This window comes from Chanodichthys erythropterus, chromosome 12 (genome assembly GCF_024489055.1).
Source record: "Chanodichthys erythropterus isolate Z2021 chromosome 12, ASM2448905v1, whole genome shotgun sequence".
In the NCBI taxonomy this organism is placed as follows: domain Eukaryota; kingdom Metazoa; phylum Chordata; class Actinopteri; order Cypriniformes; family Xenocyprididae; genus Chanodichthys; species Chanodichthys erythropterus.
In genome coordinates, this window is record NC_090232.1 from 46,479,481 (window position 1) to 46,497,357 (window position 17,877).

The following is a 17,877-nucleotide window of genomic DNA, read 5'->3' on the forward strand; positions in this document are numbered from 1 at the left end:
GCCGCTGAACGAAGGGAAAGGGAGTTAACCCCGAAGTTTAAATAGAAAGCTACTTCGGCCCTGGAGCAGTGAAAGTCTCCCCTGTCATCTCTGACCACGATCAGGGACAGAGCAGGAATAGTTAACACTATGCTCGGGCTAACAGGGCTAAAGCTAACCTTACACACTGTTGGAGAGATTTATAAAGAATGAAGTTGTGTTTATGAATTACACAGACTGCAAGTGTTTAACTTTAACCACATTTAACAGTACATTAGCAACATGCTAATGAAACATTTAGAAAGACAATTTACAAATATCACTAAAAATATGTTATCATGGATCATGTCAGTTATTATTGCTCCATCTGCCATTTTTCGCTGTTGTCCTTGCTTGCTTACCTAGTCTGATGATTCAGCTGTGCAGATCCAGACGTTACTGCCTGCCCTTGTCTAATGCCTTGAACATGGACTGGCATATGCAAAAGTTGGGGGCGTACATATTAATGATCCCGACTGTTACGTAACAGTCGGTGTTATGTTGAGATTCGCCTGTTCTTCGGAGGTCTTTTAACCCTCTGGAGTCTGAGGCTGATTTGGGGCCTGGAGAAGTTTTGACATGCCCTGACATTTGTGCTTTTTTCAGTTGTTCATAAACATATTAATGACACAAGTGTCATTCCACTGTATTCAGCACAAACTAGGCCACCATAATATGTGAGGAACATGTATGTACATGTTTGTGTTTTTGAAAGAATAACGTTTATGCGTGGTTATTGAAAAAACAAAAAACTTAAGTCACTGAAATAAGGCCAATAAAAGTATATTAAATCTGTGTTTACAATACTTTAGGGTATTGGAGGTTGTAGAGTAGAGTTTTCGCTTCAAAATTATGTAAAAATTATGCTGACTACTCTTTCATTTATAATAATATATTGATTTAGTTTTTGTAAGACACTTTTTGCCAAGAAACACAGTATGCGTGGAGGTGTGAATCACCATGAATAATGGGTCATTCTCACCTAAGAAGACAAAAGAATTGCATAGTAATGACCTGAAAAGACTTGCATATTAATGAGGCCTTTCAGTCAGGTAGGCTGTGAAGAAAAACTTCTGTGATGTCTCAAGCTCATCATGGTATATGAAACATACAGAAAAATATTATTACAATATAAAATAATGGTTTTATATTATACTTTAAAATATAATGCACTTCTGTGATGCAAAGAGTCTGAATGTAGGCTTTTAGTTTAAAAGCATACACATTTGGAGAAATATTGGATTCTCATATGTTTATGTCAATTTTCTATACAGAGAAGTTATATTTATTTAATATTCATTGCAATCACTATGAGCGCTGGTGTTTGCAATTCATACTTGCAGTCGGAGGGCGCTCTCTGTGCATTTTTAGTCCACAAATTCATCTAAAGAAGAAGAGGCTATTCCATGAATGGTGTTTTCCAATTCATACTGCAGCCGGAGGGTGCTAAAGAAACAAAAACTCATCTAAAATTCATCAATAGAAGAAAAGAAAACAGGAACTAACTGCATGTCTTCCAGAGATCGCTAACCATGGCTTTTACATCCAGATAAACAGTTTTCAAGACAATAAATACACGATTGAGACGATGAATGCATGTGTTGCCTCTGAATTTGCCTGTGAATAGTGCTGGCTCCGTGGGCGTGGCCGCATTAGTGGGTAATGAGCTGAATCACGGACTTCTGACATGGCTCTCTTTTCATACAGATTACATAAAGTTTTTTAAGTCTGTTTTGCTGCAATGTGAAAAAAAACCTTCAAACCGTGCCGGCGCGTTTTCAGACCTCAGGGAGTTAAACAAATGAGATTTATATAAGAAGGAGGAAACAATGGCGTTTGAGACTCACTGTATGTCATTTCCATGTACTGAACTCTTGTTATTCAACTATGCCAAGATAAACTCAAATTTCAATTCTATGGCACCTTTAATCAATGTTGATGTGTCAATGTTAACTGAATTGTATAAACCTTACTTTTGCACCCGCAGTTAATGTTGAAAAAATGTTTAACCAATATCATATTGTTGATTCCATTGCCATTACCAGTGATCTCTTTTGTTTTGTTGATTTTTTTAACATTAATTGTGGGTGCAAAAGTGATATTGCTTCAATGCGGTTAACATTGACACATTAACAATGATTTAACATTAGTTCAATGGTTGCTAGCTATCTGGGGTGTGTCATAGCGTGTGTAAACAACCAGCCTATAATAGCAAAAATCCACCCACACCTTTTTTTATCATCTTCATTTATCAAAAATAGTCTCTCCAAATGCATAGCTTCCCCCTAGTCTTATGTAAGAGGGAAGCCACACCCTTGACTGGTGTCGATCTGCCTTGTTAACATAGATACCACACTGAGTGAGCCGCAGCAGTCTGCCGTTTCTGTTTCCTCGCTGTAGCAGCTGGAAATGTTCAATGTCTGCACCAAAAACATTACAACGCTGGATTTGCACAGAAGATTAACATGAGTAGAATCAAGTTAACTCCAAAACAGCTACATCGATTTTTCCACTAACCATTCAGAAATGCCCAGATCCATTCTAAAAGTTGTAACTTCTTCCTGAGTCTCTCCATCAGTGTCCGACTCTGGTTTGAACATGTAAAAGGCCGCTACTAACAATTTCTGACATTTTGGCTGCATGAGATTCTCCTGTTTTGTTGTTGTTGAGTATTCGAAGCGTAAGCTGTTAAAGCTCCGCCCTCTTCTGGAAAGGGAGGGGCACCTCATTTACATTTAAAGGGACACACAAAAACGGTGTGTTTTTGCGCAAACCCAAATAGGAGCAAATGATCTGTGGGTATTTTGAGCTGAAACTTCACAGATACACTGGGGACACCAGAGACTTATATTACATCTTGTTAAAAGGGGCATTACAGGTCCCCTTTAAAAACAGCTCATAACACTCAGTATCTGACAATCCACGTTAGCTATTGCCTTTATGCAAAAGATTTAAAAGGGAAAAAGTATGTAACGAGACAAAATTGTCCCACAGAATTTGTGAATCAACACATTCAATTTCACAATTCAAAACTATTAGTAACATCAATTACCTGTAAGAAAAATCAAATCCTATTTTATTTTGAATGAGAAATGAACCACAATATCAGTAGTTTGAATCTTTTATAATTTTTTATTTCATTTTATTTACAAATTTGTCATCTATCTGACTTTACTTGAGATATTGAGTTTCTGAACATGTAACTTCTGCATCATGTGCTGTTTCATGTTCTTAGAAGTGGGAGGATCCAAGCACAGATCACTTTGGGTCACCACTATATTGGAAATAACGTGGCATCCCTAAATGGTCACATTAGACCGTATTAGAAGAAAAGGTACAGGCTGCTTTCACAGAAAGACATCCCTGAGGTGTCCAAAGGATCAGACTGCTTATAGAAAACTATATTATTGTAGCCCCGCACATCACAACATACTCTACTGTCCATCTTTGGAATAAGTAAACTTAGATGCGAGTAGTTCACAACAAAACGCTGGCCAAGAGGTCGCAGCTGGAGACTTTCTGCTGGACTTGACCCAAAGGAAACATGGGTTCAAAATGTACATGACACAGACAAATAAACCAGTCTAGTCCAGCTCTGTTTTGATTCAGATAGTCTCTCATTGGCAGTACATTACAGAATAACAGTTCAACTATTTCAGCAGGTCGGGGGCTCGTTATTGGGGTGAGCTCAAATATTCATCCTTTAAATACCATGAAACCAAAAATTCCCAATGGCAACGGCTCCAACATTGTAGTAATACACAGCTCAAGAAGCTGGCAAAACGCTTGCAATAGTGTCCTTGGCACTCTGGCTCAGTCTTTCAGGAAACTTGACCTCGTATTCGACAATCAAGTCCCCACGGCGATCTGGGGATTTCGGAAGAGGAAGACCTTCTCCGGTGACATGCCGTTTCATCCCGGGGCGAACAATGTCTTGAGTTGTTACGTTGACCGTGCGACCATCCAGCGTCGGAACATTAACCGTGCAACCACAAAGTGCCTGAGAAAGAAGAGAAGGACGGGATGAGAAAAATAAAAAGAGTAAAAAAGTAATGAACAAACACTTGAAATAAGAACCTGTCTTAGTCTTGAGTGTAATTTTTGCAGGATAAATTAGGTCCGATCCGTCTCATCTGTACACTGGATGTGGCTTATCCTTCACCACAAACACCACATCTGCGGGGATATTTGTTGGCATCTCATCACCTTCCTTGGGGAAAGTAATCTTGGTTCCTTCTTTCCAGCCTGAATTTCTTCAATTTGCCTTTTTTTTTTCATTGTGAAAATAACCCATAAGCAGGCCCACATGTTTGTTTAATAAAGATTTTTATTATGCATTTCCAATCTGATTAAAAGATTTCCCCATGTTTATCCTCCCCAAACTCAACACAGAAGATGTTAAATAAGCGTGCGTTCACACTTGTCATGTTTGGTTCAATTAAAACGAACCCTGGAGCGATTGCTCGGTTAGTGCGGTTCATTTGAACAAATGTGGACGCTGCCATCCGAACCCTGGTGCACACCAAACAAGCGGACCGAGACCCATCTTTTCAGTGCGCTTGTTTGTCTTCCAAAAGAACTCTGGTGCGGTTCCAATGATATATGAACGCAACACGGACCAAAGACATGTAAACGAACCAAAAATGGGAAGACGAGACCCTAAAAAGGACAGAATCCTCACGCATGTCGGTTTTTCTCGTCATAGTCGCGAGTTTGCCCATCACAGGCATCAGACGCACGTCTCCACGCAGCAGATCGTTTGTGTGTGACGGATGGATTCCCGCCGCTGTTTTGACTACTTTACACATTTTATAAGCTCTTCACGAGTTCCCAGCTGGCCAAAATACCATCACATGCAGGCTACACACACACAACGAGTGCATTTACATCAGCACACAGCATTGTTTTAGATGTTCGGCAAGTTCGTCTCAAAATAGGCAATACGTCATAAAATCTGACCAATCACGTTGTGAATGTCTCCCTGTGCCTTAAGGCTCGTATCTTTTGGTTCAGTGATAAAATTGCCAATCTGAACGCTAATCGGACCACTAAATGTTTTTTTTTTTTTTCTTCTTTGGTCCAGACCAAATTAACCAAACGAACCGAACTACAAGTGTGAACGCACCCTAAGACTTCATGTTTTGATTGGGCCTACAGTGATCTAATGATCAGCCGCTCAAACTGAATCCCTCTTAATGTGACACAATATTATGTATTATACATACTATTACAATACTTATTATATTATTGTACAAAATTAATGTATTAATAAAGAACAAAGTACTTAATCTAAATTTGACTTGGCATCTCGTTCGGTCTTGTAAATGTTACAGATCATTTACTGACAGACACTTCCACAGAATCTACCAGTCTCACTACTGAGGGTGAGCATGTTTCTAATCTGAATATGGCTTTCAAAAGAAGCTCCTTCAAATTATTATCTTCATGAAGAACACAGTAATTCAGCATCTGAGTCTAATTTACGTCTGTTTCCTTTTTCATTGTTTCAGTTTCTTCACCGCCCATGTCCACGACACCTACAGGTGAATGTGTTGCCGGTCTAAGATGTAGCTTTCAATAAAAGCTCCTTCTAATAAATATCTTCATGAAGAACACATCAAATTGCATCTGAGTTTGATCTAACATCTCTTATTATATTTTCATATATAACTAGTTAACAAAAGCACAAGCACACCTGTATGTACTGAAATAATTAGCAAAGACTCTATCATTGTGCTGAAGAGTATGCAGCCATTCATCGTAAAAAATTGTCCTGTGAATTTACAGTAAAATACTAGCAAGGTGCCCTTGGATGTTTAATGAGGCCTCTGGTTAAGTACTAATTTTAGCCACAGTGAAGTAATTAGATTTTATGAAAAAGTATTATATTTTTTTTTAAGCAATACTTTTTTAATGTTTTTTACTGTTCTGACCTTCAATGATCCAATTCAGCCATACTACTTTAGATTAGATGAGTTTTGAACTTCCTTTTTGGAGTTCCTGTTCCTTCCTGTTTGTGGAGTTGTTTAAATCAGATCTTCAGAGATTTAATGTCTTTTATCTTCAGTTCATCTAAGGCTGTGGCTGAAGAAAGTTGTAGTTTGTGTTCTTATTTCTCTTTCTTTCAGTGTTTGTTCACAGCAGGTGTTTGAATGTTCAATGTTGAATTTTAGATCAAAATTAAGTTGAAAGAACATTTGAGGAACATTATACCTTATAAAAACGTTCCTCTAGCATCAAGAAAGCTGGACTTTTTTACGTTCCCAGAACCAACACTGAATATTAGAGAATGTTCTTATAACAAAATTCTGTTAGCTGGGAATGCATTACTTTTAAAAGTAAGTTTCCCCAACATTGGCCATTATTCATTAAGAGAATATAGGGACAACCCTTTAGACCATGCACCGTGTGCACTATCCACTTTTCCCAACCTTAAACTAGCAAAAGTGGATTCAGACACACCCTAAGTGCACTTTGGGCTTTAGACCACGCGCTGAGATCATTAAAATATGGCCCTTTGTTTGTGTCTTTGTTCACTGGTATTCATCAGTCATTATTTTTTTCAGCTGTTACTATCATCAGCAGCACCCATACAACAGTCACACCAGAGACGACCTCAGCTGGTAATGTAGTATGATGTAGTCTGATTGTGTTTTGACTGAATGTTTGTGGATCTGTAGAATTAAACAGGAGTGTGAGTGTGTTTGTGTTTAAAAGTATAAACTTGGGGAAAAGACTGTGAAATGTGCAATAAAATTTTGAAGTTTATTGCATTCATGCTGATTTCTGTCATTGCAGGTATAAATATAACACTGCCGGAAGAATGCACCGTAAGTTGAGTTTCTGGAATTGAAGTTGTAGAGTTGAACTCACAGCTCCTATCAAAAACAGACCAAACTAGAGCAGTGCAATACATTCTAGATATGTGTGTAATGTGAAATATGATTGTGCTTTACTATTAATTGCTTTGTGGTCCATATAAGCTGCGAAAGCTTGGCATACCCAAGCCATTTAAGAGAATGAGTTCTTGGACTCACTAATTAATTACTATACATTAAAATAAAGCTTACATCATAAAATGTTGGAAATATGTAACTGTCCATTATTTATTTATTTGCCAAAGCACCATAATTTTCTGCCATGGGTTTTGAGTATGCAGGTCCACAACAGCTCTGGAGCCTATAATCTCTGTTGTTATGAGAATAATCATCATCATTATTTTGCGTTCTCATTGGTCTGCTGACAAATAAGGAATTTAATGTGCTGGGAAATGTGAATAACTCTCCCAATCAGAATTAAGTTATAAATACCTGTTATGTATAGATAGGAAACATATTCATAAACAATCTTTTCAACCACGCATTGTCATTATTTCTGTTACAAACATAAACTTTTGTTCCAGTATTTCTGTGACAAACGTTTATTAGTTTAGTTTGGATATACAGGTAAACACTGTCTACAGTAGCGAGCAAAATACAGAAAAGCAGCTTTTGAAAGTAACTGGATGCTTCAAATAAAGATCTTCTTCTTTTCACCAGTAGGTGGCCACAAATGTTTAAAAATGTCATTGAATTATTTATTTAAGAGATGTTCATTTCAGAGGCACTCAGCATAACCGGTAAAAGAAGTCACCACTCACTCATCCAAATCATCAAATTGTTCTCAATTTTGATTTCAGAATCCAAATTCTATAGAATGTCTTAAAAATCTTCTTGATCAGATCGAGAACATTACAGCTCAAGTGCTTCCTGTGAATGTAAGTCTTCAAGAGAAAAATGATCAAATAATTACATAATGACTGACATGACAGTTCTGATTAATTGCCTGTCTTGATATTTACATGTTCAGTATCTTTATTTTTCTGATCATTTAGACTGTGACCAACCTTTTGAATATGGTGCTCAACGCTTCAAAGATTTTTCAGTCATCGCCATCATCATCATCAGTCAGCGATGCTGAACTCGCCTACTATGGAAACCGTTTGTTATTAATCAATGAGAAACTCATCTCTACATTGGTGAGGCCGACAAACACAAGTGACAATGTCAGTTTTGCTCTTGCTGCTTTAGGTGAGTGGAGAAACAGGTATTATTAATGATTATATATGATGTCAGGGAGTTTATTTGTTTATTTGGATCCGCATTAGCGACTACTTAGAAACTCTGCCTGTATATACTGCCAGTGTTGCCAGTATATAACAAACTTACAGTTTGTTACTGTTAAAATACATTTTGTGGGTGTCTTTTTATCTCACACCTTTAACCCTTTCAACCCCACAGGAACATCCTCTAGTGTCCACACTACAGAGTAAAAGTAACATTCGATGCTATGTTGCAGTGAGATAATTAATTTAATATGTAAAAGATGATTGAGCATTAATGATGAACACCTGCTGTTAACAAGCAGAATCAACGAAAAGAGGAACAAGAATAAAAAAAAACAAAACAAGCAGAAACACAAGGACGACAACTGTCTTCGAGCCCTTACAAATTATTGCACTTATTACTGACCAGTTTAACAGTTCATGAGCCCAACTAAAACAAACCCTGACCACCATGATGGTGGCATAATTTTTTTGACCAATAAAACTCCAACATTTAAATCACTGATAATTCTCAAAAACGTCTTTAGATGTGTGACAGAAATAAATTCAGTCTGGTTTGTAATAAGTGAATCAGATCTTTTAATCAGATCTTGAGAGATTTAACGTATTTTATCTTTAGTTGATTTCATCTAAGGCTGTGGCTGAATCAGCTTTAGGTCTTGAGTTTCTCTTTTCTTCAGTTATTCTGCTTGTTAACAGCAGGTGGTCATCATTAATTTTCAATCATCAATTATTTAAATGCTTAATTATCTCATTAACTTTAACTCTGCTTTAGTGTTACTTTAACACTATTTAGAGAAGGACCAAATGTACTCTGAGCAGAGTTGACTTAACTCTGGGGATTTTACTGTGCATCAGATGTGCTCCTCGTTGATATATTTTCTTTGATCAATAAGAACCATTGTTTGCACAACTTGAGAAATGCAATGTTTTGACCACTACAGTCTACTGTCTAATATAACCCCAAGAAGTAGACAATTGCTAATTTGATGTTGCTGGTAAATATAATGTTGCAATACCTGCACACTGACTGTACTTGCACACTTTAAAACAGGGGTCTCAAACTCAAATTGGCTGGGGGCCGTTGCTGTGATTGACACCTCATTGGAAGGCCGTTTTAACATTCGAGCACCAGAAAGCGCAACATTTCTGAAATTTGCATTATTTCTCATTTACTTCAAATTTCATAACTAAAATATTTTTTTCCTCTCAAATGGCCTAATCTGTAATTGTGCTTATATTTACGTTGTCATTTAGCAGATTAAATCAACAAGTGATTAAATCAATAACATTTGATGTTACAAAACAAAATTTTAAATTAACTAGTAATTGGATGAAGCAGTCATTTTATATATTTTTTTGTCTTTTATTGTACTTTTTTCATTTCATACATTTTTTTAATTGCACATTTGTGAATCGACCTTAATATAAAAAATCAGAACTTCTTATTTTCTAAATCAGAGGTTGAAATCTTCATGGTTGGACCAAATGTCACATTAGATAAAATCCCTCGACTTGAAACGACAAATTCTTCTATGGACATTGATCTCATTGGGATCGCCAAGAACAACAATGAAACAAGTATGTGAGATGTGTTAATAAACAGTTTTTAGAAGATATATCACTAAACCACATTTACCAGAGGTTTTTCATTGTGTTTCTTCTGTTTCTGTCAGGATCAGCTGCTGTGGCTTTCATGAGCTACAACACAATGGAGAATCTACTGAAGCCCGACTTCTTCGAAACATCAAATGACACGATTAAAACCATGATGTCCACTGTGATCTCAGCTACTCTTCCCAAAACCACCAACACTAAACTCACCAAACCAGTCAACTTCACCCTCAAACACATCAGAGTGAGAGACTGAAATGTGTTTCTGTCCAACCTGAGAACTGATGAACATCTGAAAACAACTAATATTCAGTGCTGTAACACTGTGTAACACTGTGTTCCTGTGTTCATCTGTCAACATTCGCTCTCATCATGCAAACCAGCAGACCACCAGAGGTACGAGAACATTTATAGTGACCACTGAAGAACAGCACAGATTTGGCACTCATGTACTCTGACATGTTTTCTCAGAACGACTCACTGCTGGATCTGTTGAATTTGGTGTGTGTGATCGTGGGGCTGGTGTTCTTCAGTTTGTCCCTGTTGACCTTTGTCCTTTGTCAGTGGAGTCCTGGAGTGAATAATGTGGCTCGAATCAACATCTGCATCAGTCTTCTGCTGGCTCACCTTCTGTTCCTGCTCACACAACAGTTCCTGAGCCTCATACACCGTCATCAGGTGAGAATGATGAAGGAGCCCTACAGCTCAGCACAGCCTCACTGAGAATCATCATAACCGTCTCTCTTGGTCTCCAGGTGTCGTGTGCCGTGATATCAGGTGTGCTGCACTTCCTCTTTCTCTCCGGCTTTGTGTGGATGTTTATTGAAGCTGTGCTGCTCTTCATCTGTGTGAAGAACCTATCACAGATCAGCTCCAAAAAGAGGGAGGTGCTTAGCGGTCGATATCTGTGTGTGATTGGATATTCAGTTGCTCTGGTTGTGGTGGGTGTGTCTGCGGCGGTGGATCATAAAGGTTACGGCAAAAAAAAGTGAGTTTAGTTTGAGTGGCTCAGTGATCAACACCTTCATCCACACAGTTAAATTAACACTACTCTGTGTTCATATGGGAACTACCAGCAGGGTGTTAAAATGATGGGATTCATGAGTTTTAAACTATTGGGGCTCTTAGCATGCGCTGTAGCTTGTCACTATAGTTGAGATTCATATGCTGATTCTTGACGTCTGTGTGTCTGAATGATATGCATTTTTCTTTTCAAGAAAATGTGGATTTGGACACCTCAACATCAGGAATCAATATATGCATGCAATGCATGTCGGGAGCCACAATAGTATAAAACACACAAATCCCATCATGCATTGCGGCAGGAAGTATGCCACCATTGTTGGGATTCATATGCTGATTCTTGATGTCTGTGTGTGCATCGACATCATGAAGTTTTATGACTGGACAAGTGCTTTAGGACCCAGTTTATATTAGAAAAGCTTTCCGGCGCTGGAGAGAGCTAAGTGGGAAGGCCTGAAAACAGACGCGGAGGCTGCTTTTGATTGACTGGAGCTTCTGTGCTGTTTGTGATTAACAACGAACACTTGTATTTACTCCTGTGTACTGTACGTTCATTTTTGTGCTTCCTTGTCATTCCTTCATCAACTAAGCTTTATTTTTTTGTGAAGCATTTTGTCAGGCTTCAGCTGTGATAAACTCACATTGCATGTGTAACAGTTGCCAGATAGAGAGAGTTTTGCTGTTAAACCACTGCACACTGACGACTGCCAGAGAATGTGATGTTTAGTGTCATTGTTAATGCATTCATCCCGCATACCAGCAGCGATCGGGCCGGGGTTCGAGACCGACTTGGAGCAGGGTGGTTAGGATTGGAGTGTGAGTTTTGGAGGTGGAGCAATGAAGAGAAGGATTTGTTTTGGGTTGATTTCAAATATCAAAAATGTTCAGCAGCGTTGTTCAAATAATACTTACAGCACCTTTGAGGCTAACATACACACAGGGCCGGATTGGGACTCATTTTCAGCCCTGGAGTTTCATGCCTTAGACCGGCCCACTTTAATTCACGACTGACTATATTAAAATGATGTAATTAAAACCTCAGTATATAAGTCTGCAATCGTGCACTGTTCTCTACAACCTTATAGATAATTGTATTTTTCAAAAATATCTTAAAATACCCATGCTAGTACAAATGATAGTACAAAAAAATGCTAAAATTTGATATAGAGTTATTTTTATAGCTATAATAATGATTTTATAATGTGAATCATTGATTAATTCTCTAGCCATCTAGTGGCTGTAGTTGAAAATTCATGTTATTTTAATTTTAATTTAATTAAGTGTTTGCTTTCCAGTAGATGGCAGCAATCGTCCACTAAACCCAGGCACATTTTTCATGTCTGTCACTATGAATAAAATTTAGAAATGTAGATCTTTATTAAAGTGGATTTAACATACAATTTTGCTATTTTATATAAATGTATATACTTAAATAATTACAAAATGAGGCAAATAAATAGCACAAAATACCATAAATCCTACAAAATTGCACAACTTTACAGTAAAATACTAAAGTAGGCTATTACGTTTGTTTAAAAAAAGTTACATGTTACAAAATCACATTTCTGGTAGAAGCTAGTTGGACAGAAAAATTAATATTGTTGGTCAATGTGTAATAAAATAGCAAGCAATATAACATACGTGATAGGCCATATTTTATTATTTGCCTACTATTATTACGATATGAGTAAGCTGCATACATGCCTTTATCTTTTGCATGTTTCCCCTCTTCTTTTTTATTTATTTACGTTACTTAAATCGGTCTCTGGTGGCTTAGAACTTTTGCCTTACCATAATTTAGTGTTGATTTAGAACTCGTCCCGCTGTCCCTACAGACGTCACCTCATCCCTTCTTCTTGTATACTTTTGAGAGAGTTGTCTTCTCCGGGTGCACACTCCGAGTCCCTCCCGTCCAGGTTAATTTACCCACCGAGTGACATGATATCATCGACGTTGTGTGCAAATGAGCGGTAAAAAGCCGATCGCGCATTCATTTGTTTGATTGTTTGTTTGTTTTTTTCTTGCGCGGGTGCTCCGTGCCGCCCTGGGCCGTCCAGGCCTAAATCTGTCACTGAATGGTTTTTAGGAAAAAGTTAGGCTACTCAGCTTAGTACATTTGGCCACGTCCACAGTTTCTAGAGCATCCATATTTCAACCCAGTGCCATGACAACCCTCACGGCCAAATAAACAGACCGGCCCACCGGGAATTCTCCCGGTGCTCCCGATTAGCCAATCCGGGCCTGCATACTTATACTAAAAGCTAAAAAACTTGAATTTTGATTTCACAGGGACTTTAAAAATGAAAATTCACAATGTCGGACCTTCTCCAAAGATTGCAAAGGGGGATTTCTTTGATTGCTTTCTTTATATAATTTAATCATGTTAAATAACAGATTATTTTCATCCTACTGAGAGAAACAACGCAAATTGACGTTTAGTCACGGGTTTGATTTACTGACACACAGACAAAGAACATCTGACTGTACATGAACCATTACATATCAGATCAGGCATTAGAATGAACACAGTTACTTACATGTTGTTACATTATTGTCGAGTCCAGGCACTGCACAATATTTTGTAATCCTCAATGGCATGTTTATTGCATGGTAGCTCGATACGGTTTAGCAGCACATAGGCTTTTGTTACTTAGGCTACCTATTCTATTGGATGTCATGCGCGAATCGGTGGGCCGGGCTGATCTTCTTCTGCGGAGGCGGTGCTTGCTGCCCTTTGACATCATAGATTCCCACTTTGTAAATCCTGTCGTTTGCTGGGTCTGGAGTCAATCAAAGCTTTTATTGGACTAACAAGCAGGTTTTCAACTCTAAAACTTACAGGATATTCTTATAATATGTTGACCTCTTATATGTCAAAAGCTCAAGGAAAATTTGATTTCTCAGTTCATCACCCCTTTAAAGGTACAATATGTAAAATTTTAGCAGTAAAATATCCAAAAACCACTAGGCTAGTGTTATATATTTTGTCCAGCTGATTACAAACAATATCTCTAATGTTTTCAACTACGGAAGTAGTGTCTAGCGTCCAGCAAACCACTAGTTTGCTTCAAGCAGTTCCTTATTTACTTCTTGCACGTTTTATGGTGGATTGCGTAACTTATTTATGGAACATAATTACTGTTTACCATCTGCCGCTGGTTCTGTCGACAAGGACAGCTCCCGTAAACTCATGACCGGAAAAGCGGAAGCGGCGCGGGCGACTGTGTCATAATAAAAGTCCCGCTGCTCGTGAGGCGTGTGTTGATCAATCGCTCCAGCTCCTCGTTCAGCTCCCGCAACACTCGGCCCTGCTCTGCTTCATACTACATTAACGGTAATAATCGCATCCACGAACATGAGTTCTTCCAGACTCCAATCCCTATTCTTTTGCACCGTCCGTTGAGATGGAGACCACATGTCCCAAGTTTCCGCTCTAAAACTTGGCGTCATCAAACTACGCCTTTGTTTTGAATAGGCTTCTAGCGACCTCTAGCGGAAAAAAATATCACAAATTGTACCTTTAACACCCTGCTGGTGGTTCCCATATGAACTCAGAGCTGTGTTAATTTACCACCGGGGAATTTACTGTGCATGTTTGCTCATTGATTTTTTATTTATTTATTTATTTTTGTCTGTATCTTCCTCCAAACAGCTGCTGGATTAAAACAGATAAAGGTTTTATCTGGAGTTTTCTGGGACCTGTTTGCATCATACTAGCGGTAAACAAATTTCTCATCATGACTTTTTTATTAAAAGGAAAACAGTGATTAATTATTAATTACTGTTTTTTTTTCCTCTTACTGTGCAGTTAAACATGATTCTCTTCATCAATGTTATCATCAATCTGAACTCAACTTTGAAAAATCTGAATGCTGAAGTTTCACAGATAAAACAAACCAAGTAACAAACGTTATGATTTAAAACAACATATAGTCAATAAAGACACATTGAATCTATTTCTTTCTGTTTCTCTGCAGGACTATGACATTTAAAACACTGGCTCAGTTTGTGGTTCTTGGTTGCTCCTGGATTCTGGGTTTCTTCACTAATGGCAGTAAGGTGCTGGAGATCATCTTCCTGATCCTGAACTCCCAGCAGGGAACCTTCATCTTCCTGATCTATTGTGTCCTCAATAATGAGGTCAGTCATCACTCAATTTACCACCATGTGTGTTTAAAGCTGCAGTCCGTGATTTTTGGCCCTCTAGCGGTTAATAAACAGAACTGCACACGTCTTGTGGAAGAACATTGTAGCCGGAGCTACTTTTCTCTGTGTATATCTCTGTGGCGGGTCCTACCAGTCCGGTCTGAAATAGTCTGAATATAAACACTTATTATAAGTGTACCATAATGATTCAGGGTAAGACAAAAACATGGTTTGGAAAATGGATTTATGTTGTACATTCTCATTATATAATTTTTGTAATTTTTGAACACAAAAAAGTAACGGACAGCAGCTTTAAGTGTTTTAAAATTATATTTTACACTAAACCATGGCTAATTGTCCAAGTTATCTCCATGAATGAAAGTTAGAAATGTGTTTCTTTTTTTAAAGTGAATTTTTCATAAATGGTTATTTTGAAAAAAAAAAATAATAAAAAATATGTATATATATATTTAAAGAAAAAAAAAAGAAATAAAAACTTCTTGAGTTATCTTTTTACACTGACTCAGTTGTCTTTATGTGGAATTTAAATGGGAATGAAGTTCGAAACTGAAACATGACTGAAACATTTCAAATAAAATAATGTTTACAAGTGACATATAAGAACAATTTAAATGAAATATTTATTTGGATGAATTAATAAAACAAGCCACATTAGGTTACATGAACATTAACTTTGGTATTGAAAACTATTGAATGTAAGTTCAAATAACTACATTTGTCAAGTTGAAAGTACTTAAAATTCTAAGAAATTAAAACTTAAATTAGTACCTCAAAACGTTAAGTTGAGTGGACAGAAACATATTTTACAGGAAACGTTTGTACTGAAAACATAAAAAAGTAAGTTCACCTTACTTTCATAAAGTTAATCCAACTAATCTTTATAAGTTCAAACAACATTAATTTTGGCAAGTTGAACATACTTAATATTATACGTAAAGACAACTTAACTGAGTCAGTGCAAAAAGATTTATTTATTTATATATTTATTTTATTTTTATTTTTTTACAGTACACTGGGGATTTTTGCTGTGTAGTATAACAAAGAAAAAGTGCAACTCCAGTCTCTTAAAACACCTCTCAACACACTTGCCTGTTTATTATAAAGAAATTCTACTATGGTTGATGAGTTTCAGAGGTTAAATTGATGTCATGAAGTCACTCAGTTCCTCTCATCTCATTCTTGTTCAGGTCAGGCAGCAGTACAGGAAGTTCTTCAGATGTCTTTGCTGTGGACTCAAATCCAACATCATCAAAATGGTCCAGAAAAAATGTTGAGGACTACAGCATCCATATTCAGTAAATTACCACTACAACAGAATCAGTGCTTTCAGATATTAACGCCAGTCTGTAAATTAACAATTACTTATACATTGTTTGTAGAAGATTTTTGTTGTTGTTCTTAGAAAAATGTTCGGTAACACTTTACTTGAAGGGGTGTGCATAAGACTGACATGACACCTTCATAATCTTGACATGACACGTGTCATGAATATGAAGGAGGTTTTATGCATGTTTATGACAACTGTCATTAAGTGTCATTCGCTCAATTATGTCATTTTTAATACAAAGATGACATTGTTTGAGATGTCTTTGTTACGACAACTTGACATAAACCAACACATCATAACCTGTCAGTGTCTTTGTCATGACAACTTGACATTAGCAAAACATCATAACCTGTCATAAACATGACATAGCAGATTAATTATCAAACTTAAAAAAACTACTTAGCTTTATGGGTTAACAATACATTACATTATTTTGGTAACATTTCAGTATAGGGAACACATATATAACCGATTAACTATGACTTTTCCCTCAATAAACTCTTAGGCCCGGTTTCACAGACAGGGCTTAGCCTAAACCAGGATTAGGCCTTAGTTCAATTAGGGTATTTAAGTAGTTTTTATAAATGTACCCTAGAAAAAAACATTGCTGGTGTGCATCTTGAGACAAAACAATGACACTGACATATTTTAAGATATGTCAGTCCAAGTTACTTTCAGTTAAGATAGCTCAAACATGCATTTTAGTCTAGGACTAACTTAAGCCTTGTCTGTGAAACCGGGGGTATATTTACTGCTTATTATAGTTAATTGTTAGGTTTAGGTATTGGGTAGGATTAAGAATCTAGAATAAGGTCATGCATAATAAGGCATTAATATCTGCTTTATAAGTACTAATAAATAGCCAATATTTTAGCCATATGAATGCTAATAGTAATAAGCAACTAGTTAAAAGACCCTAAAATAAAGTGTTACCATTATTTTATAACAGTGTCATCTTTTTTACGAAATTTGAAATTGTCTATTATCTGACCTTCTGTTGGAGGAAACTTAAAAAAAAACAAAAAAAAAAAAACATGAAATGAAAAATAGTCATGACTCTGTTATAAAATTATTTGTCAGAGTATTGTCACTTAATGACATTTTAATGACAAGTTCAATTTGTACCACTGTACTTGAGCTCAAGATACATATTTATGACACTATTATAATGGCCTCATGACAGCCAATGTCAAAACCAACCACATGACAGTTTAATGCAATGTTAACCCATAAAGCTAAATGATGTCAAGTTGTCATGACAAAGACACTGACAGGTTATGATGTATTGGTTTATGTCAAGTTGTCATAACTCGGACATCTCAAACAATGTCATCTTTGCATTAAAAATGACATAATTGAGCGAATGACACTTAATGACAGTTGTCATAAACATTCATAAAACCTCCTTCATATTCATGACATGTGTCATGTCAAGATTATGAAGGTGTCATGTCAGTCTTATGCACACCCCTTCAAGTAAAGTGTTACCAAATGTTCTTAGAACAACATTCTTGGAACATCCTTTAAACGTTAGAATGAACTAACTTCAAATGAATAATGTTGTGTTTGCTCTGTTAAAAGAACATCATTGGAACGTGAGAAAGTTATTGTTCCTAACTTGTCT

At 36.9% G+C, this 17,877-nt stretch overlaps 1 pseudogene; it reads left to right on the forward strand.

Annotated features, from left to right (window-relative positions):
• Positions 1-5,542: 5,542 nt before the first annotated feature.
• On the forward strand, positions 5,543-16,200 carry LOC137032402 (adhesion G protein-coupled receptor E2-like; annotated as a pseudogene).
• The last annotated feature ends 1,677 nt before the right edge of the window (positions 16,201-17,877 follow it).